The 23305-nt window shown below is 52.5% G+C and overlaps 1 protein-coding gene across 4 annotated transcripts in view; it reads left to right on the top strand.

The window, feature by feature from the left end:
• The window catches only part of HIVEP3 (HIVEP zinc finger 3), a 408429-nt gene that overhangs the window by 237897 nt on the left and 147227 nt on the right, over positions 1-23305 (top strand). The window contains exon 1 of one of the 4 annotated variants that reach the window (XM_016960292.4): positions 17714-17849. The exons of the other annotated variants lie outside the window; for them this stretch is intronic. The gene's annotated coding sequence lies outside the window, so the exon portion shown is untranslated. Of the gene's footprint in view, positions 1-17713; positions 17850-23305 lie in introns of those variants that run through there. 4 annotated transcript variants of the gene reach the window in all.

A 23305-nucleotide genomic window follows, 5' to 3' on the forward strand; every position in this document is an offset into this window, starting at 1 on the left:
CTAAAAGGATGAGGCACAGGGTATAGTCATGGAGCGGGTGGCTGTGGAGCCAGACAGGTGTCCTGCAAAGACCCTTAGCAAAGTGGACCTGAAGTTCTCATTAAGGCAGCAGGATTGAGCTCAAGTCAGACCTCCAGATAGATGCCCTGCCTCCCAAGGGCACTAGGAGAAGACTGTGGCAAGCGAGTAGAGGCAAGCCCAGAGCATCCACAAGGCATGTGGCTTCTGGTGAGAAAATTAATTCTAGCCCTAGATGGAACTGGGTTTCCCACATCCTCCCAGGTCTGGGCAGGCTGAATTCAGTGATGGGCAGGGCTGAGCCTTCAGGCACTGAGCTGAGAGTCTGGAGCCAAGCAGAGCTTGGGAGAAGGAGGGACACTGCTGGTCTACATGGTGCCAGCAGAGCCACAGCTGGGCAGCAGCACCTTGTAGGCTGGTCAGCTCCCCTCCATACCAAAGCAGTCCTCCATCCCTGCCACCAGTCCCCTCCCCAAATGCATGCAACTGGTCTCTGGACCACTGACTGAGGCTAGGGAGGGACTAGCAGCTTCCATTGCAGGTATAGGCAAATGAGTCCCACGCACCCAACTGGGGAGATAGGATCTGTCCTTTCTATGTTCAGAGGCAGCCATGGTGCCATGGAATGAGTGCTGGATTTGGATTCTGACAAATGGGCCCAAATCAAGGCTCTGCCTTGCTTGCTCTGTGACCCTGGGCATGGACCTTGGCCTCTGGGAGTTTCAGCTTCCTCATCTGCAAAATAGGGTCCCAGAAGGCCTGCATCATGAAAACTTGAGCCACCAGAATTGGACGCATGTCAAAAAGAGTAGGGGAGTGGCTTTGGGGAGGTGAGAAGAAAAGGGAGGGAGAAAGAACAGTGTGTGCCAGCCTCTGCCTCCATGGCAAGGGTCTTGAACATTCCAAATGCCCAGTCGTGATAGGAGTCCTCCCACCCAGGATCCTTGAGATGTATCCCTTGTGGAGCACCTTCTCCCTGGGCCATGGGTCCTGTACTGGGACACCAAACTCTATGCCTGGAAAGCACCCTCCCTACTTTGTGCCATTTCTCTGTCTTGATTGCCAGACGCTGACCCCATGAATCCTTCTTCTCCCTGGACATCTGGCCATGGTGATAGGGAGCAGAGTCTAAGATGAGCTGGCTTGAAAGTGTGCTTAAGGCTCCCACCTCTAACTACTTCCTCTTTGAGATGAGGTGTGGCCTCCTGGCTGGAGAGCTGTCATCATCTGAGCAGGGCTGGGCATGCTGAGCCTTGGCAGCCCTGGGGACCTGGCCTCAAGCGGGTAGGGCAGTCGTCACAGTCACTGTAACCAAGAGGTGTGGTGGGCTCAGGCCCAAGGGGGCTGGGGTTTCTCTCCATGTTGCTTTGATGTGTGGGGGATGGGTGGGAGACAGTGGTACTGCTCAGACTGGATAGTGCCTGCTGCTGTGTGGTTGTGGTTCTGGGGAAGAGGTGTGTGGGTGGAGAGGAGCGCGAGCCGGAGGCCACCCCTGGGAAGAGGAAATGGACAAGGCTGCTTCTCTAGGCCCACAGGAATTCCAAGCCCCTGGCCTAGAGCAGCTGGGCTAATTATAGCCTCCTCCTTGTTGGTGGGAATGGGACTCCTAAAAGAGCACCAGCCTTAGCCAGAGCTGGCTAAGGAGAGCAAGGTTAAGCTGAGGAGTGGGGAGGCCCTGTGGGTCTGGTGGCCAGCTGCCTAATGCATTGTCGCAATCAGGCTCCCAATGGAGGGGCCGGCCAACTCAGCCTCTCTATGGAGCGGAGCATCCAGGTCCCAGCGGCCCAGGAGTGCAGCAGACGCAGATGCTGCCAGGAACAGGCTGTGGGGATCGCCGAGAGTAAACAACAGAGGAGAATCGCCTTGCAAACCACACTCGATGGAAATCTCCCCAACAGCCACGTCGCAAAATGGAACCAAAATATTTATTCAGAGCAGCATTTTTTTAGAATTGCTCTCCAGAAGGTGACACAAATGGGCCAACCTCTCAGACAGCCCAGCACAGAGAGGCATGCCCTGTCCCCAACCCAATAGAGCCAATAACCCATTAGCTGGGGCCTCCAGGTCAAGTTCAGCTTTGTTCAGAGTCCTAGCCCATCTTTTCAACACTGTGCAGGGGAGACTGGAAGCAGCTTAGGCCCATCTGGAAACTATTAACAGGCCCCTTTCCTTGGTGACCCATCACCGCTCACCAGAACTGTTGTTCCTGCGGACTCACCTGACCGCCCGATGTGCGGGGAAGCAGACGCATCAGCCAACCTCACGTCATTGGAGATTTGATAGTTACAGGCCAATGCTGGATATTAACCAGATATTGGACTTTAGCTGGGAGCTTGTCACACATTCCTCTCTTCTTTTCCCCATGGCCAACACTAATTCTTAGAAACAAGACTAGCTGTAGGACTTCTGGACTTCACAGGCTCAACTAACACGTATTAAAGTTCTCCTAGCCAAGAACATTCTAGGCTCTTTCATTTGTTTTGTCTCATCATTCTCCTGATGGCCTTTGAGGTAGGCATCACTAACCCATTTTATAGTGAAGCAAAGATAAGCCCAGAGAAGTTAAGGAACTGACTCAATGTCACACCGCTGGTGCACGGCAGAGCTAAGATTAGAGCTCAGGTCTTTAACACCCTTTTCTAGCATCCATTGTCTTCTGTCACACTATTGTATTTCTCTCTTACGACATAGGCTTGTCATGAGGATTAGACCGGATTATACGTGTGAAGCGTGTTAGAGCAGTGCATGGCTCTCAGTGCATGCTCATTTTCATTCCTCCTGCCTTTTCAGAGATTGTTTAAAAGTGAGAGTTGGGGTGGGAAGAGAGAAACTGAGTTTTGTCTCATTGTCTCATTTTATAGGGATGAGTAGGTGGTGGAGCTCAGGCATGGCTGGATCCAGGAGCTGATATAATGTCATCAGATCACCAGACTCTTATTTTCCCCATTCTTTTCATCTTTACTCCTTTTTGTGTTGATCTCAGTCTCATCTGCTGCTTTTGGGCATCATCCTCCACACGGCATAACACAGTGACTCTGCAGGGTGGAGAAGGGCCATGGCCCCTGCTGGCTCCCTAGCCTTCACCATCCCAGCTGGTGACTCCAGAATGAAAAGTGGACTTTCCTCCCAGCTGTTGCAGGGTGAAAAATCCTAGGGAGGTGCTGTGATTGGCCCATCTTGGGCCACATGACTACTCCTGGGTCACTGCGCGATTGTGTTTGGCCAAACAGGTTGCCCCTCCCTGCCCTGGCCAGGATGGTGGCCTCCTGTGAAGGGAAGCCCTGCCTGAATCGAGAGTGGAGTTGGGGGGCAGTTTCCTGAGGAATTCTTGCCAGAAGAAAGGGGAGAGAGGATACTGAACAGAGAAAGAAAAGGAATGGTCGTGCATTACCCTGAGATGGATGAAAGCGCTGAGTCAGTAATAATGTGAGGCAAAATATGTAAATCATTCTATATTGGCTTATCCCTTAAATCTTACAGATAGGGAAACTGAGGCTCGGAAGCATTGTGTGACCCTGCCATGCTCCCACAGTGAATTTCTGAGACATTGGGCTGGAGTCTGACTCCCCTGTTCTTCCACCTTCTCCTGCATGGGGAGGAAACTGTCTCCGCCATCCCCAGCCTCACCCAGGCCTCAGGGAGTGCTGAGAAACACCTAGTTGCCGGGCACGGTGGCTCACGCCTGTAATCCCAGCACTTTCAGAGGCCAAGGCAGATGGATCACGAGGTCAGGAGTTCGAGACCAGCCTGGCCACCATGGTGAAACCCCGTCTCTACTAAAAATACAAAAATTAGTGGGGCATGGTGGCACATTCCTGTAATCCCAGCTACTGGGGAGGTTAAGGCAGGAGAATCAGTTGAGCCTGGGAGGCGGAGGTTGCAGTGAGCCGAGATGGTGCCACTGCACTCCAACCTGAGGGACAGAGCAAGACTCCATCAAAAAAAAGAAAGAAAGAAAAGAAAAGAAACACCTGGTTGGCAGAGCTGGTCGAGGGGAAGCGGGGTGATGTGGCATTAGATGTTGCCCGGCCATTGGCAGTTCCCCAGCTGTCCCCGGTCCCCAAGATCCTATGTCACCTCAGCTCCATAACATTATGTGTCTGAGCTGGGCCGTGTGGACACACCCTGGAGCCGCAATCATCAGCAGAGCCTGTGGCCTGGTTCTCCTTCCCATGGGCTCACCCACCACCCCTGCACACTTTCCTCTACGCCCATATTGAGGGCTGAGTTTGAATCATATTCTATGCCAGGTGCAGGGAATTCACGATGAGTGGTAAACTCTCTTGGTCTTCCTAGGGCTCAGTAGGCTCTGAGTGGAGACAGCACCTCAGTACTAACATCACAGGGTGATCAGTTCTCTGATCCCAGGGCTCAGCATTGAGAAACAATCCATGTGGGTCACAGCTACTCTGACAGTTTCTGGAGATTCCATGGTGAGCAAAACATACATGTCACTCTCATCTGACAAGACTGCACACATAAATAAAAGTTACAAATGCTGCTACTTGAGAGGCTCTGGAGGGGAGATGCCTGGTGCTGGGGAATGTGCACAGGGCCTGGTTTAGTTGGGGGCAGGGGAGGGCTTCCCTGAGGAGGTGACATGCAAGGGGAAATGGAAAGGTTGAAGAGGAGTCCGCTGGATGTGGAAGGGATGTACGAGCAGAGTGTCCCAGGCACAGACACAGCATGTACAAAGGCCCTGAGGCAGGGGGCACCGAAAGAAGACCCTAAGCCCCAGGTGGATCGAGGGGGAGATGTGGCAGGAGGGGCAGGTGGGGTCACTGAAGCAGGCCTTGGACACCATGTGGAAGAATTTGGCCTTTGTCTTAATAGCAGAAGGAAGCCATTGAGAGGATTTAAGCAGGACAGGCATGGGGCACACAGGGGTACGGATTAAAGCCTGGAGTCAAGGACATTTGGGGTACCTGTGGGGGGACAGGGACACCCATGGGAGGATGGTTCTATAAATGAGAAGCCAGCAGAAGGCCTCTGAGGGGCTTTCTAGGCTACTTGTGCCAGCATTTTAAGAATTCCATGGCTGTGAAAATGGGGTGCAGAGGATGGGACCTGTGTGGGGGAAAAGGGGAGTCCCTGTTCTGTTCCAATAAGTGTGGACTAAAGATGAGCTGTTTTCTTTACCCGCCCCTCTCAGGGCTTTGTGCATTGCTGTGTACATTGGGGAGCTCCAAGGTGACTGTGGAATAGGCAGTGTTTTCCCAATGTAATTGACCATGGGAAAGGCTGCAGACAAAGGGACTCCTCAGAGGTGCGTGTGTGGAAAGGCGGCTGGATGTGATCTCAGCGTGAGGATTCCATCCTGGTGGCCGGCAGCCAGGTGGGGCTGGGATAACCCTGGACAAAGGACACCTGTTAATAGGCCATTATAGGAAACCCATCCACGGGCAGATCTACTGCAAACTCAACGGAGGGGTCCTGGGTACGGGCAGGGAGGAAGTTCCAGAGCTGGGAGTCTCTCACCTTCTCTGTCCTCATTCCTCTGCCCTTTCTCCTTTTCCCCTGGTTCCTGCCCTGAGAATCCCATGTCCTTGAAATACTCCAGGTTCCAGTCAGCACCCTGAGAGCTCTGGAAAGGCTGTAAGCATGAATGCCACTGAACAGGATGAAGCATTGCCAGAATGAATAAATTCGTGTGAAGGCCATCCCTTGTGTCCACAAAACAGTGGCATGGGTGGGGAATGGAGGAAAGAGAAGGGGAGGATGTAGTGGTTCCTTGATGCCTCCTTCCTCTTCACCCATTGATTTGTTTAATGATCATTTAGCAAACATCAGGCACTGGACTGGACATTGGAGACCTGGCGGGGCATGAGACAGACTCAGGGCCAGCTTTCCTGACACGGGGATTATGTCTGGGTGACATTCAATTCTCCTGACAAACCTGCTTCTGGCTTCATCACAAGCCCCTCTGGGGAGGTCGGCCCCAGCCAGATGGGTTTAGGGAAATGCCCCGCCCTGGTGTCAGAGAGGCAGGGGTTAGAAACGCAGCTGTGCATCATCAAAGCTCTCTGTGCCTGTTTCCTTTTCTGCAGAAGAAAGACAACCCCACCTTCTGCACAGGCTGGGGTGGGGGTTCAGGGAGGTCCCACACTCCTGGCACCTAACGTGATGCTTTTAACGAACTGGCTTTTTGTTCTCATCCTCTCTCTTCACCACCAGGACTTGGCCAGGAAATTTCTGATGGTTTGGTTTTTCCCAAACTGAACATTTTATCCCTTCTTCCCTAGCTCAACAGCATGTGCAATTTAGACTCACAACCAAACTTGATTTATTCATACTTAGGGAGTCCTCAAAAATACCCTGCCAGATAAACCTTCAAGCTTGAGAAGCTAACACAATCTTGAAAGAAAAAAAAATGCTTAGAGTTCAAGAAATTGGACTCAGGCTCGCGGTTTTGGTTTGTTTCAAGCAGTGAGATACAGTGAGGAGAAGCTCTGGGTGTGTAACCAGGAAATCCAGGTCGTGGTCTGGTGCACTGCCTGTAAGCTAAGCCGAGCACCCAGCCCTCCTCAGCCTCAGCCTCCCCTCCTATGAAATGGGGGTAATAACCTTTTCCTCCTGTGGCTGCTGGGGAAACTGAGTGAGGTTCAAAAGCAATAATGAACTGAAAATGCTGTCTGCCTCTCCTGAGCTACTCAACATCTTCTCTATAAAGTACTTAAAGGTCCTCCTGGGAAACTTGCATTCTCTCACTGCCTCTTTGCACCTGAGACCACCCATCTGGCCTCTGGGAGACCCCAGCCGTTCCTGACCCAGCTGTTTGGCTCCAACTGTCCTGTGGTTAGAGCAGCTAGCCGGCTGTTCCAGGAAGTCTCTTTCTCAGGCTGGGCCCCTAGGGAGGGAGCTGAGCCCCATTTGGTGGGGGAGAAGACAAGGCCTGGGGAGGGGGCAGGGGGACCGCCAGCCTGGGAGAAGCTGTGCCGTATTTTTCAAATAACTCCATGTCCACAAAGCTAAAAATGTGGCCTGGCTTTACATATTTTATATATGTGTATATTCCCGGTACATTTCCTTCTAATTTTTAAAACCATACGTAACGTCAGGGACATTTAATCCATATGGTTCTGATTCCTTAACACTTAAATCATCCAAATGTTGTTTTGTAGAATCTATTTGCAAATCTCTTTACATAAGTGTTTAACTCATTCTTTCTCAAGGGAATCCAGGCATGGTCCCTGGCTGAGTCTTCCTCCTCTTTCACTCTCCTCACTCCCCACCTGAACTGGCCAGATGTCTTGACTGCCTCTGGCCTGGGCATCACTGCTCAAGCCCTGCCCTCAAGGCTGGGGGAACCTGGTGGGAGAGGACCGAGAGGCAGACGGCCTCCACTCTACCACTTCCTGGCTGTGTGATCAATCACAAATTAAGCTCATCAAACCCTTTTCTTCACCTGTAAAAAGGGATAAATAATAAACATCTTCCAGGATTGTTGGGGGATAAAGCAAGGTGATGTGTAGAAAGTCCTTAGCTCAGAGAACAGGGCTTGCCGCCCACAAACAGAAAGGTAGGGAGAGGCACGTGGGACTGCAGAGTCATTCTTGAGGAATCTTGAGATAACAGCCCCAGGGCAGAGAAGCTGAGGCCGGAGAAGCAAAAGAACACTGCCCATGGGAACTGGGGATTCAGACAAGGAACAAGCAGTGGCTGCAGCGGTCAGAAGGGTGGGAGGTGATGGGCCTGATGCCAGGAGATGTGTGGGCAGAGCTCAGGTGGGGGTCTGGGAGGGGAGTGAGTATCCACAGTGTGCTCTGCACACGGGGCCTGCCCCACATGTGCCAGGGAGGTGGGGAGGGCCCCAAAGGACCTGGCAAACCATGGAGGAAGTCAACAGGGAAAGTGGCTCTCCCAGATGAGAGGGGCATGGGCTTCCCACCTGGAAGTCTTCCACACCCATCTGTCAGAGCACACTCATGCGCTAAGGGCCCCCATAGACTCTCCCACCTGCAGATACAACCCCAACTGCTTAGCCTGGAGTTGTGGCCCAACTCAACTGCACCCAGCCCCTGCCCAACCCCCACCAGGGTCTCCCCACTTTCTTCTCCCTGCCTTCAGGCCATTCTCCAACTTTCATATTCTTTTCAGCTGTTTCCCCTGCCTCCATAGCTTTTCCTGGCTTTTCCACTGATAAATACCTACCCACTCTTCAAAATCCAACTCAAAACTCATCTCCTCTGACAAACTTTCCTGGGAAGATTTGCAAACAACTGGTCCTTCCTTTGTGCTCTCCTAGTCTTGGTCTGACTGGGCCGTACTCACCTGGGATGAATTCTTCGGGGTCTGCGCTGGGAGCTGTGGGTGTGGGGATGGATAAAAGCCACTCCTGTCCAGGAGGTCCCCTGTTCTGCGTGAGGCGGAGCCTCATTTGACCTGTGGCTTTCTGAGAAGGCAGAGTGGGACTCCAAGATGGAAGCTATAGGACTCTGTAGATGTCAGTGTGAGATGGGAGCTCAGCTAGGAGGACACAGGATGGCCAGGGTGGCACAGCTCCTGAGGCCTTCCCCATGGCAGGGCCTATTGGTCAGCTCTGATCTGGACACCACCAGTCCCTGCCCCCGAGAGCAGGATTCGTTTCTCCGGCAATTCCAGAAGGAGCAAATCCCAGACAGAGCTGCATCTCTGGGACGGAAGAGCAGATGCTCAGTCTAAAATTAGGCTGCTAACTGCGACTTCATCTAGGCTTCGGAGCGGATCTGCTTCTTGCATCTGCCAGTGTGTAGCAGAGGAAAGGCGAAGCCCCTGCCTCCCTGTAGAGGCTGGGCAGTGATGGTGATAGCCAGCTGGGGGCCCAGCGTTCTACCGTCTACCTGTGGTGCTTTCCTGGGGTCAACTTCATTAACTCCTCACAAGTCCCCCGAGAGGGAGGCTTAGGAGGTGCAGGGTGGGGAGGGGCCTGTCCCCCACCCGCAGGAGCTGCCTCTGCTTGGGGGTGTCTGGTTGAAGCAGAAAGGGATGATAATCAGGGAAAATTTCTTCCCACCTCTTCTTTGTCTACCGTTCCCACCTCCATTCAGGCATCCTCTGGCTCTCCTATTATCTGCCTGAGCAGGCCCCGCACTCCAGGAAGGGTAGAATCTGTTGGAGGCCTCTGTGTGGGCCTTCTTTTATCTCTCTGAAAGCCACAGCTCTCACGGTGGCCTGCCAGGCCCCGTGTAATATGCCCGACGCAGGGCCTTTGCACTGGTTGCCCCTTTGCCTATAAAGGCCTTTCCTAGTAACTGCGTGGCTTAATTCTTCCCCTGCTTCAAGTTGCTGCTCAAATGCCACCTTCTCAATGAGGCTGACTCTAACCACCCTATTTAAACTTGTGACTCATCTCCCACCCCTGCACTCCTGGTTCCCTTACTCTGTTCTGCCTTGTTGCCATAGTCCATACCTCCTGCTAATATGCTCTATAGTTTACTTACTTATTCTGTTTCTTGTTTACTGTCTGTCTCTTTCCCCTAGAACATAAGTTCCATGGGGCAGAGATTTTTGTTCATTTTGTTCACTGATGCACTCTAAATCCCTAGAACAGGGCCCAGCCAATAGTGGCTGAACATGTGTTACAGAGTGCATGAATTCAGGGGGGATGGAGGCACCTGGGCTCAGGGCAGCATCCTGTTTTTGCTAAACATGGGCCATGGCTGCTCCAGAGAAAGCCAATGCCCTGGAGATAGGGTCCTTCTGCTGGAACTGCTTCTAGGTCCTCTCTGGGCCTCTGTTTGCTCATCTATTAACTGGGGCTGATGGTCCCTGCCCTGCCTCTCACAGAGCCTTGGGATCACACCCATGAGGACATGGGTGTGATTATGCCCCAAACCATAAAGGGCTACCCAAATAAGTATGAGGTATGCATTCGTTCAGTCAATATCACTGTGCACCTGCTGGGTGCCAGGACCCATATTGAGTGCTAGGAGTCCACAGAGGACTGACGGCTTCTGCCCATCTGCAAAGAGGCCCTCCCAGGGAGTGAGGCCTCTGCTAGCTATGAGGAAGAAGGAAATGCTCACTTACTTCAGAGTTGTTGGAGATGTGAGACCCCAAAAAAGGAATATGGGGTCCTCCTGGTATCTGAGGGAAGTCCTGATTTAGACATCTATAAGGGTTCTCTAGAGAACCAAAATCAATATGATAGGCATAGAGATAAATGTAGATATAGACATTGGAAGAGACTTATTGTAAATAATTAGCTCATGTGCTTATGGGGGCTGAGAAGTCCCATGATCTGCTGTCAGCAAGCTGGAGATCCAGAAGAGCCCATGTGTATTTCTAGTCTGAGTCTAAAGGCCTGAGGCCCAGGAAAGCCAATGGTATAAGTTCCATTCTGCAAGTGGGTAGGCTTGAGACCCAAGAAGAGCCGATGTTTCATTCTGGTGCAAAGGCAGGAAAAGACCAATGTCCCAGCTCAAGCAGTCAGGCAGGAGGAGTTTCCTCCCACTCAGCCTTTTCATTCTATTCAGGTCTTCAGTAGATTGGATGAAGCTCTCCCATGTTAGGGAGGGTAATCTGCTTTAAGTCTACTGATCCAAATGTTCATCTCACCCAGAAACACCCCCACAGACATACCTGGAACAATGTTTGGCCAAATGTCTGGGCACCCCATGGCCCAGTCTAGATGGCACATGGAATTAACCATCACACCCTCCTCCCACCCCCAGACTGCTATTGATCTTTCACCTTCAAACCAAGACCCACCAAATTCACAGGCCTGCCTCCCCCTCCCCAGGTCTCCCCTCAGCGCTTCCACCCTGCCACCCTCTGGGACATTGCCTCTGCTTATAAGTTCTCCTGACTCAGCCCTTTCTAAATAGGACACAGCCAGGTGCCCAGGACCCTTGCTGGGATTCTAATCCAGTCAGAGTTCAGGGTGGGTTTGAGGAGCAAGTTGCAAGAGATCAGCAGAAAAGCCTGGGGAAGACAGCTCTCAGAGGGCTTGTTTTCAGGCCGGAAGGTACATGGCTGACTGGACTAAGAGTCTGGAGTTCCTGAGGGATCATGGAAGCTTCCTTTGCACTCCCAGGCAGAGTAGCAGAGGCTGCCATATTCCACCCCAGCTGTGGGAAGCCTCAGGAGAAAGCCTTCCAGGTGCGCTGTTTATTGAGCACCTAGTAGGTACCAAGCATAGACCCCAGAGCTCTCCTAACCTAGTAGGGGCACCAGACACAAATACTTTACTATAATGTGAGAAATATTTTGATGGTATATACAAAGCTAATTACCAGAACATCATTGAGAAGGGTGCTTTCAATTCTGCTGAGAGTGGAAGTCAGGAAAAAATAAGAAAAACAGGACTTTTGAAGGAGAGCTTATAGGACGAGTTCACTAAATAGGCAAAGAGAATTTACAGGGGAGCTGGAGGGAAGGGTGGATGGGGGATAGGAGAAGGAAGGGCATGCCAGGTAGAAGGAACAGCATGGGGAAAAGTGGAGTATACAAATTCACATTGTGTTTAGGGACTAGTGAGCTGTCTGGCCCAGGCCACTCCCTTCCTGGGCATGACTGCAAGTGGGAAGATTGCAAGGTTGAAGGATTGGGGTTCTCACCTCTGGCCTTGAGAGGTCAGAAGGGCTGCAGTGGGAGCAGAGCCTGAGCAGGGATGGGGTGAGGCCACTTCCACAGTCCTTTGCTGTGGATGCAGGCTTTTGAAAGTAGCCTTTGCACCAGGCCCCACCCCTCCCCTATTCATCTCTCTCGCCCATGTCTTCGGCAGCATTCACTGCTTTCATCCACTGTTGTCATAGTTATTTTCTGTAGTGTGCAAGGCCTCTCCAGAACCAGACTGTGAGCTGCCTGAGCACAGGATCCTTCAGGCCTCATTTGTCTTGCCTTGGGATTCCTTCCTGCCCACCCCCTGCCCTACCCAGCCCTTCGCCCTGGGCTGGCCACATGGATTATATCAATCAGTTGGATGAAAGTCTCAGGAGAGAAGAAGAATGTAAGGGCATCTCAGAATTCTTCTCTCCCTCTGCTACTCCCAGAACTCTTTTTTGTCATTCCTGTTGCTGTTTACCTTGCGTTCCTGTTTATAGGGTCTGATTTAATTCTCATGTCCCCCTTCCCTCACTTCATCAGCTATTGGCAAGGACTAGGTCTTGTTCATCATAGTATCCCCCAAAGAGCTTGAGTTGGGGGGCTTGGGGGGGCTTCTTTATTGAGTGACTAATACATATTGCTTCTGTTATTGATACTTTAAATGCATTTTCTCTTTTAATTTTATCTGCTCTAATTTATTCCTCTAATTTTTTCCTGGGATGTGTTATTCTCCCCATTTAGCAGCTGTGAAAACTGAGGTATAGGGGAGTTAAGCAGCCAGTAAGTGTCAGGACCAGGACATGCACCCAGATCCATCTTAATCCAAGCCGTGGAAGTTGATGCTGTACTTATGCACCTCCCTTGGTGGGCACAAAGCCATGGGCAGAGTAAATATTTGTTGTTATTGATGATCTTGCAAGTCCCTTGGCTTGGGGAAAACCTGTTCTCACAGCTGCCAGGGGAGTGTGGCTTGACTAATCTTCTGATTTCCTGGAACTGAAGGCCCCGCCTTCCCCACCTGGGGCCTGCTGAGCCCTGTGGGAGTCCCCCAGAATGCTGGTGAAAAGCCAGAATGAGGCAGTCTCAGAGCTCAGGCCAGACCCAAGTCTCAGTCTGAAGTATACGAAAAGAGGATGCTTTTGTCATTTGGGGAAAACTATTCCATGAGCTTGAGGCCAACTGGCCTCCTGTAGTTGCTGGTTACCAGGCAGGATGGTCAGAGCAGCCGTGTGTTAACAGTTCAGCATGCTCTGAATATCTGTGACATTCCTAGAGCTAAGATTTGGTCATGCACAGAGATGCAGAATCTAAGGGGGCAACAGACACATGAAGAAATGACTCTCATAGTGGGGCACAAGCCAGGACAGTCTGTATCAAGTGCTGGAGGCTCATGGCAAAGGAAATGCCAACACTCCCTGGGGGTCAGGGAAGCCTTCACAAGGGAACTGGCCTCTGAGCTGGCCTGGAAGGCTGAGTGGGAGCTGGCCAAGCAGATGGGTGAGGGGAAAAGTATAGGGAACTGCATGTGCAAAATGCGCTTGGAAGGCTCAGAAACAGTGAGAGATTCTGTATGGTGGGAGCATAGGATGGATGGGGATAGTGCAGAGAGAGGGAGGTTTGGACTGGTAAACTGAGGCTCTGTTGTTAAAGGCCCTAATAGACCGGGTGGTTTTGCTGAACAGGGACCCACTTGAAGGTATCCTAGAGAGTTCTACCTGTGTGGAGAATGGATTGCAGGGGTAAGCCGGGCACAGTGCCAGGGAGAAGGCTGTTGGAACTTGTTGGTGATGGTGGCCTGAATTGAGGCACCAGGCATGGAGAAGGGCTTCTGGCTTCGGGCTTGAGAAGATTGATGCCCACATCCATGAAGATGAGCAGTATGAGAGGAGGAGGATTCTGAGTCACCATAAGGGAGGACAGTAATCAATGCTACTGTTTATTGAGCACCTACTATTTTGTACACTGAAGAGTTCTATTGCAGTGTCTTGTCAAAACTTCCCAGCAGCCCTTGGAGATGAGAACGTCAAGATCAGTGACATCAAGTAACATGCCCAAGGTGACACAGTAAATGTGGGGCTGGAGCCTGAACCCAGGTCTATGTGGCTCCAAGGCCCATGCTGTTATCCACAGCATCAGGTTAAGTCAGGAAGCTGGAAACACAGTTCTCAGGCTGGAGAGAAAGGATGGGAACTGAGTCTGGAGGACTGGACCTCAGGAAGGTGATATCCATAAAATGCAAACTCTAGTCTCTGTCCCAGGACAGAAGCTTCATGTGTGCAACAGGTCTATGAAGAGAGCACCTACCATACATGTGCACATGCACATACACACACACACACACACACACACACGCACACACACCCCAAACAGGAAAACAACCAAAGCATCTGAGTCCAGGAAAGCACAGCAATGGGGATGGAGGATGGAGAGGGGATGGTTGCTAAGTCAGTATAAGACCTAAACATAAATAACCCAGAAGGCCCACAGGGCCTGGTTGCTCAGCCCCACCCCACCTTAAAAGTGCTCCCAACACACTGTGATGGTCCCTAGCTCCTTGGGAGCAACAGTGGGTTCCAAAATTGTGTCTAATTTTGTTGTTATAAGCTGGAAACAAAATTCCATAGAGATAGCTTTCTAGATGGCAGATCAGATGCCAAACCTGCCCTCTGCTCTAATCTCTTTTAGCTTGTAAAGTCTCTACAGTGAGATGCTGGCTTTACAGCAGATCCAGACTGTGTGTGTGTGTGTGTGTGTGTGTGTGTGTGTATAACATTTCCGTGGAAACAAGCATTCAGCATTCTAGCCCGGGACACCTGGATCACAGTTTTCTTGAATTGTAGCTCCAGAAGTAGAATGAATCTTATCTTTCCGTCTTGTATGCCCCTACTCCACCCCTCTCCAACCTTGTCAAACAGCAGTGTAACATTTAGCAATGGGATATCTGTTTACCTGTCAGTCTCCATCCATGAACACAGGCTTGTGTATTACATGTTCCCAACACAGAAATGGTGCCTGATTCATGTTTGAGGAATGGAGGAATGTGGGAAGGCCCCCAGGGCCAAGTACTGGGACTTTCTCAAGACCTGGCCCAGTTACTTGCAGGGGATGGGGCTGATAGGAAGGAACTGGCACCTGGTACCACCTGCCTTTCAGATGGTGGGAAAGGTGCCCTGCACCCCAACTCTGCCTTTCTGCAGACTGGTGGAGGCCTGGTCTGCAGGTGGGGGCTCACAGAGTAGAGTCGAGGTCAGGCTGGTAGCCTCGAAGCAGGGCTGCCTGCCCCCACCTTCTTTCTCTGAGCTCTGAGGCTGGAGTCCTGAAGACCTTCTGGCTTCCAGTGAGAATTGGCACCAGAACTGAGGTGGGGGCTGAGTCTTGAAGTGGGGACAGATGGTTGTGGGAGGAGCTAGGTGAGGGCTCCCCAGCTGACACTCCTGGCCTGGGGAATGACTACCGCTGGAAAGGCCTGCATGGCTTGGAAGGCTCAGGGGAATCCAGTCTGACTGTGTCTGGTACAATGAAAGGGCTTGACAAATTGCATTTTCCTTCATCCTTCCCCTCCACCTCATTAGGGCCAGCTCAGGACTCCGTGTTTTGGGGGGTTGGCATGGGGATATCCCAGGCTCCCTGATGGCTGCAGAGGAGTTTGTCAAGAGAAAGGAGGAGACAAATCCCAAGCCACCCCAGTCTCCTGGGCATTCAAGCCAGTCTAGCTGAGAACCCCGCCTTTCATCCCAGCCCCCAGCCAGGGACCCTAGGACATCAGCCACAGTTCTAGGTTGGGTAAATTCTCCCCCATCCTCTGGTTAGTTTGTCTTAGGATTTGCCCCTCAGGACCATTCATTCACTTAACAAACATTTGTAAACTTATCAGTCCTGGGAGGGGAGAGGGATCAAGATGGAAAGTTCCCTGAAGCTCCCAGTCGGAGGAAGAGGAGGCCCCCAATAACTGACTTCAATGTGAGGTGATGGGCAAGTCTGTAGAGGCAGGAACTATTGAGGTGCCTGTGGCATCATGGAAGGTGACCAAATCCATTGGGAGGGTCCCTTGAGGCCAGGCCACCTCTCAAAGGGGAGGAGGATGTCATTCAACTTGGGGCAGGAGCAAGGCTGTCATCTGAGCCTGTGTGTGTGAATGATAGAAAGTCACCCCTCAGGGCATATGAATTATAACAAGGCACCCACCTCCTCTGCCTGGAGTTGCTTTCAGACAGAAAACGGGAAGCAGGACAGTGGGGGCAGGGCAGGAGTGGAGTGAGGAGGAGGAATCTGTCCCAGGGGGCACCCCACCCCAGTTGCCCTGCTCAAGAGAAGGACCTGTATCAAGGGCAGGCTTGGATTCAGGGTGTGAAGGACAGCCGGGGGGGTGGAGAAGACATTTCAAAGGGAAAGTCTGTATGAAGACCTCAAGAAGTGGAAACTGGTGCAAAGTGGTGCATGTTGGGGGTGGTGGCTGGGCAAATGGCAGGGTGGGCTGAGCTCTGGGAGATGCAGCTGGTCCGTGGGGCCTTGCATGCCAGATCAGGAAGTGTGGTCCTTCCCTTTGGGGCTTTGTCAGAAGGAGGATGACCCAATTAGAGCTGGGATTGGGCCCTGGGAGCTGATGGAAGTTGAGAGAGACTGGGGTGGTGGTGATCCACAGAACAGCTGGGCAGCTTGGCAGCTGGTCAGTGGGTTTGCAATCGTGTACGTGAGTGTGCAGACCCATGTCCAGCTGCAATCACACCTGCCTTGACTCTCTGCAAGCCCTGGAGCCATAGCTTCCTCCTCTCTGCCCCTAGGAATGTAGTGCCTCTTAGAAAGTGGGGGTTCCCTCCATTAAAGCTGGGGGTCTGGGAGGAGTCTATTTGCTCTGATCTGGCTTTGGAGGAAGGGTGGCGGCTCTATCAGAGGCTGTTGTATAAAGGCACACAAATGCCCAAGGTCACTAATCCGCCTTTTGGGCCTAGAGAAGTTGAGGGCATGACTTTGGAGCCAGAGGAAACCTGGAGCCTCCAAGGATCCCCCTGGAAACTTGGGTCAGCATAGTGCTTAGTTCCCCTGTGGGGCCTCAAACTTTCATGACCCTGAAAGGGAGTGCTTGGTTAAATTCTGCATCCTAGGCACTTAACTTACCTCACTCTAGTCCTGGCTTAACCCCACTCTACACCCCCGACCCCCAGCTCCATTATCTCCTCCTGAGGCTGTTCCTGGAGTCAGCCAAACCCAGGGCCAGCCCTGGTTCCACTGTGGCAGAGGGTTGACCTCTGCCAAATAACCTCTGGTGGGCATCAGTGAAATAACAGATCACGGAGAGAGATCTCAGGGTCCTGGCCTTCCCGCAGACCTGTGGAGGCCTGGCTGGGAACTGGCTCAAGTGTGCTTGATCCTGGCCAGAGCAAGGACCAGAGTGACTCAGGCCCAAATCCCGAGATCCAGCAGCTTCTGGTAAAGTCAAGCCATTGGGAAGCCCCAGGGTGTCCCCCGCCCCCACCCCAGGCCTGAGCCCAGGGAGGCCCTGGCAGGCCCGCCCCGCCCAGAGCTCATTAAAGCGGATTCCCGCCTGGGGAGGCGCGGGCTTCCCGGAGCCGGGCTGGCACCCAGGGGGAAGGCGGGGAGCGCACACTTTGGGGACGGCGATGGACGCCCGCTGGGCCCGGGTGCGACCAAGGCGTGGCGCAGAGTGGCAGGGCCCCGGCGGCGGCGACAGGGGCTTCCCTGTCTGCCCTCCCTAGAGGGCCCAGGAGGAAAAGACAGCGCCGGAGCCGGGGCGGGCGCGGAGGGAGGGGCGGCGCCCGGAGTGACACGGCCTGTCACCGAGGAGGCCGGCGCGCAGACCCTCCCCGCGGCCGCCGGCAGCCAGGGATTCCCCGGGCGAGGAGACCCTCCCCTGGCAGCCGCCAGCCGCCAGCCGCGCCCGGGCCCATCTGCGACCCCGGCCGCGAAGGCATCCCGGGGTGGCCAGCAGTGAGGCCGAGCGGAGGGGAGAGGCACCCCGGGCCGGCGGCGGGGTCCCCGTGCTCGGCGACAGGAAACTCTGGGGAGTGAATGGAAAGAAGTGGGTGGTCCGGCCCCTGCGACTTCCCCTGACATCACTGCCCAAATAAGGAGCTTCCAAGCGGCCGCCCGCCAGCCCGCCCCGCGCCCACCCCGCGCCGCGTGGGCCGCCAGCGAGCGCCTGGGGCACCGCCGGGCGGAGCCGAGCCGGGCGGAGCCGAGCGCGCGGGCGCTGCCGAGCCGCGCGGAGGCCGGGCGCGCAGCCCAGCGCAGCCCAGTCCAGCGCGGCGCAGCCCAGGCCAGAGCAGCGGAGCCTCGGCCGCCCGCAGGTAAGCAACGAGCGCCCCGCGCGCCGCGCCCCCGCCGCGGCCTGGCAGCCCAGGGACCGCGCACCGCCGAGCGGGCGGCAGAGGGACCGGAGGGAGCCGCGTCGGTGGGAGAGGGCTGGGCGCGGGCGCGCGTGCAGTAGTGCGTCGGTGCCAACTCCCGGGACCCTTGGAGTGAGGGGCCCCGGCTTCTTCGCAGCCTGCGGTGGCCTGATGCACGCGCTCTCAGCCAGCGTTTTCCAGACACTACTTCTGTCACCACCCTAGGGCGACACAAGCGTTCCCGCGTTCACACACTTCTCTGGCACACTCGCGCCTGGCACGGCCGTTGGCGTGCACAGCCTCCTGTGTCCAGCGCAGACTCTCACCCCGGCGCGGCGCTCACCCCTCGCACCCACGCATACCGTGGGACACGGCACACCCGGCGGGAACTGCTGAATGGGTTTGGCAGCCCTAGCTTCCCCCAAGGCCATGCAGTTTCAGTCTGTCAGAGCCCACCAGCCTGGGGCTCCTCGGGGCTCATTGGGAGTGAGTTAAACTAGCATTGCTCTGGATCCTCCCGAGGAGCCCCTCCTCCCGGCATAATGACAGCTGGCACTGGGGGTACATCCTAGCGGGTTGTACCTGGCATGGTCAGGAGGGTGTGGCGACTGGGAGAGATCTACTCCCACTTCACAGCCTGGATGTTTCCAGAGCGGCTTCTACTCCAGGGGCATTTCTGAGAGCACCCTCCCCAACCCCCCTTAATCAGAGCAGGGTGCTTGGGCTTCAGACAGAAGTGGTGGTGGCTGCAAAACAGGTGCAGATAGCATCAGCCTTGGCATCTTGCAGGGATCTCTGCATAGTGGCCACAGTTGTTTATCTATAAAAATATAATGTATTGATTGATGTTTCATCAAGGACATAGGGGAAACTGATAGAGCCAAATTATGGGTCTATCCCTTAGTGACTCTGGGCAGACTCCTTCGTCTCTTTCAGGCTATGTTTTATCAAAAATGGAATGAGTGTCCCCAGAGGTATGTTTTTAAGAAAGATTGAGATCACGTAAGTGAAAAATGTTTTGTAGATATAAAGCCTTGTGCACGTGCCAGTAACTGTGGTTTGGATGATTTCTGGGCTGGTAGTCGTCATGGCTCTGCTCTGTGACTTAGAACACCCTTTCTGTTCCATCATCTGCAAAAAAGGGGTCATTAATAAGTGTCCTGTGTGCCTAGTAGCAGATTTTCCCAGTGTGTTCAGTGGATTGTTAGTTCTGAAAGCTGTTCCACCAGTAAAGGTTTCCCTGTTAGGGTAAGAATGGCAAATTGTGCAAGCTCTCTATTACCCTTTTGGCCAATTACAATCCATACTGGCAAATGAAAGGCTCTGAGAAGTCCTGCAATAAAAGACTCTTTAACTTTGTCCAACCCAGCATTTTTTTTCTAGTTGCGGGCCCTTTTCAAGTTATTAGGCTTGCTCTCCAAGGAAACAGTGCTTCAGGGGCTACCCATAGAGATGATGTAGTGTTGTACAGTTGCAACCAAACTTTGAGAGCTAAATTCTAATTGGTCTGTTTTAATGGAGAGTAAGCAGAAGCCCAGAACAGTTAAGAGGCTCATCTGAGGTCACACAGCTAAACAGTGGCCCAAGATCACCCAGTAGTTAGTGGTAAAGCACGGACCGCAACATGACTCCCCATCCAGTGCTCTCACCTCACTGAATGACATCCAGAAGTTGAGAATTTTCCTCTAGAACCAGTCTTGCTGCTTTGTATGGACACTTTGCAGAATGTTTAAAAAACATAAAGAGTCAAATGATTTATTGTTGAATGAATTAAGTGATGACCAGTTACCAACTCTGTGCCTTTCATTTTGAAGACTTTAGCATGTAAAGTTCAACCACATGTGGAGCCTGTGGTGAAGAGCTTGGTAATGGTACCACAGTCATCTCTCACACATGCACACATACACATGTGTGTGCACTCTTACACACTCAAACACCCACTTGTACACACAAGTTTGTTCCTACACGTGCACACACCCACAGCCCACTCCAACTCACTCACACACGCCATCCTGTACACTCATTCGCACACACAACCCTGCTCCTCTACACACACCCGCTCCCATGCACTCTCACTTATGCGATCCTGTATACTTGTTCATACTCACACATCTGCTCCTACGCACACTCTCACACACACACATTCATCCCATTGTGTTCTAGGCTGCAGCTATGAGGTAGTTGTGGCAATGGGGATGTCCCCTTGTCCCCGTGTCCCCAGAGCTGGTGAGGGGGTGCCTGGCACTAGCTCCCCAAGATGAGTACTGAGCATGTGGGAGTGCTTTGCAGGGCCAACCCAATGCCGCATTTCCTCCAGGTCTCCCAGTTTCTTCCATTTTCTGCCATATTTGTGGATATTGGCCAACTATTGCTTGGTTGCATGTGATGGGACAGCCACAGCTCTGGCTTCTCCTGTGCTGTTTGCTTTAATCAATGTCAAAGCACTGTGAGGGCAAGGACCGCAGCATCTAGCAGAGAGTCTGGCATAGAGGAGAGGGTCAATAGCATTTATTGAATGAGTGTCTGCCAGATGCTAGGATGGCCGTGACCCAGGCCAACATCCAGGGGGACTTGATGAACATGTTTGCTGAGTGCCTGCTGGGCCCTGGGCACCATTCTAGGGACTACAGCAGTGAAAACTGTTTAATCCCTTCTTTCAGGGAGTTTGCATTCCAGTGGGAAGAGAAATAATGAATATTAATGGATCAGATAAAGCTAAGTCGTCATATACACTCTGAAGAAACTCAAACAAAGCTGTGTGATGGAGAATGCCAGGGAGGAATGGGAGAAGCTACACGTGGGGGCCCAGAGAGTTCTCTGAGGAGCTGACATTTATCTTGAGATCTGAGTAATGAAGAAGTGACAGCCTTGCAAAGCTTTGGGGAAAGAATATTTGCCATAGAAGAACAGCAGGTACAAAGGCCCTGTAGCAGAAAGGAGCTGGGCTAGGGACCAGGAAGAGGCCATACTTGCAGTTCGCTGCTGATATTCTTGCCAGCACCCTTTGGAGGGGGTAACTGCTGGTGTTTGATCTGAGACCTACTTATCTTCCTGGTTCAATCACTAAAGCCCAACAGTGCATCCTGGGCTTTGTGGGGTGGGGCTGCCCTCTAGATCTGTCCATCCCCAACCCCTGTAAATGAGGAAAAGGTCAGACTTCTAAGGACCCTCTTAGCTCTACCGTTATAGAATTCGATGCTCTGTTTGCAGGAGGTTTGCAGGAGACAATTCAGGTGGTCCATCTGGAAGGATTGTGAATTAGTTGTGCTGCTTCCATTATTAATAACCATGATGTCATACATCTGTGCGGTTCCTGATCGGCTGCAGAGCACTCTCCCTTATTATCCTGTTCACTCTGTGGACTAATCTGCCAAGCGGGGGATGGGATGGAAAGAGCGCAGACGCTGCCACACACTGCCGCAGGCTCACCCAGGCCACTTCGCCCCCTTGAGCCCCTGCTTCCTCCGCTGCAGAGCAGGATCACAGGAGAACCTGCCTCCCGAGGCTCTTCGGGGGGTGAAGTGAGAACATGCACTTCAAGGCCCGGGGGTGTAGCAGGCACTTGGTAACTGCTGGTTCCTGTTTTACAGATGAGGAACTCAGAGCTAAGAGGGATCATGACTCTTTTTTGTCTGCTTCTGTGTCCCTAGTCTTCCCAGCCCAGGGCTCTGGGTCCATAGTGGGCTTTTAATAACTATTAGGTTGAGTTGAGTTGCCTGTGGTCAAATAACTGGTTTGAGCTAGGACTCAAACCCAGGACTTTGGGCTCCAAAGTCCTTTTTATAAACATCACGCTGTTTGGGAATAATTGCCATTAACAAAGACAAACCTTCATGTGCATTTGTGGATGAGTTATTGTTGCTTGGTTGAGAATCTTAGAATTGGAAGGTCTCAGTGGTTTTGAGGTGTGATATTCTTTGTAAACCAATTAACAGATTTCTTAAGAAACATTTTCGAACCTTCCAGAAGAGGGTGTAGTTGTGAGAAAATGGTCTGAGAATTGAGAGCAGTGGTTCTTAACCAGGGGTGCCAGGTGCTGTCACCTGAGGGCTTTGAACAGAAGAGCTCCAAGTTCCACCCTGATTGTCTGATCAGAGAGTCTGGGGACAGCATGTGGGCATGTGGAGAAGTGCCCTGGTGCTAGATGTTCTGCCTGGGATGAGAAGCCCAGCCAGCAGGAGGCCCAGGAAGTCAGGCAGGCCTTCCATCTGCCTCCCATTTCCATCTGTCCTTGGCTGTGGCTCCGACCCCCTTGTCCCGGACCTGCAAAGGCCACATGGTAGGAGCATGAGCGATGGCGTCCCACAGACCGGAGTTTATATCTCCTGCTTTCTAGCCCTGTGCCTTTCCTATTTGCTTTGCCTCTCCTAAACCTCAGCTGATCTGTGATGTGGGAATGCTCACACTTACCTACAGGGTGACAGATGTCTCATTAGATACCTGTGCCTGGCACTTAGTAGGTGAACCACAAACAATAACTGGTTTCAGTTGTTAGGATGAAAAATTACTGAGAATAATAAAAACTGCAGTATTTGTGAATGAATCAGCTGCTCCTAAAGGGGGCAACAAAATAGACCAATTTGCCCCAAACACCAGCCTTTGGGAGGAAGGTACATTCCATGCCATAAGCATCAGTCTTTGGGTGAAAGAATTACCAGCTCCGCCATCTTCCTAAACCTCTTCATTGCATAACCATTGATCCATGGAGAGCTGAGGGCTGAATGGGGACCAGGGCCAGCATCACTTCCCATGCCTCTGACAGATCGATGGGCTCAGAGACGAGGATGTGAGCTTTGGATATCAGTGTGAGTTTAGGCTTGTGCTCACCTGCATCAGCCTGGTCTCTTGCTCCTGAGGCCACCGTGTGGGTCAATTGGGGTGTAAACACCCGGCTTGTGGGAGTGTCGGGAGGTTGTGCTTCTCACCTTACTCTGTCATTTATTCATTCATTCAACAGTGGATTGGTCCTTCTGGGGGCTCAGCTCTGGGCTAAGCACTAGGAGAGAGTCTGCATCCCCAAGAAGCTCAGAGTTGAGCAAATCTACCATCCACAAGCCACATGGCCATGTGCAAGTCGTATTTCCTCTCCAGATCTCAGTTTCCTCATCTCTAGAATGGGATCATTCTGGTTACTTCCCCAGAGGAATATTTTGTTGTTTTTAGGGACCCAGCCCAACAGGCTCTGGAGTGCTGTCTAGGCCTTTGGGCCTCTGATGGAGTGGTCGGGCAGAGAGAACAAGGGCTTCCTTACCAGGAGGAACTTGACTCTGATGCTGGTCCTGCCCTTTTCTCACTGTGTAATTTGCTGCATTTTTAAGTTCTCTGTGTTTCATTTTCTTCATTTATAAAATGTAGTTATAATGCCTTCATTGCAGGGCACTGTGAGTCTTAGTTGAGATGATCATATAAAGTACCTG

Source organism: Pan troglodytes, chromosome 1, assembly GCF_028858775.2.
Source record: "Pan troglodytes isolate AG18354 chromosome 1, NHGRI_mPanTro3-v2.0_pri, whole genome shotgun sequence".
In the NCBI taxonomy this organism is placed as follows: domain Eukaryota; kingdom Metazoa; phylum Chordata; class Mammalia; order Primates; family Hominidae; genus Pan; species Pan troglodytes.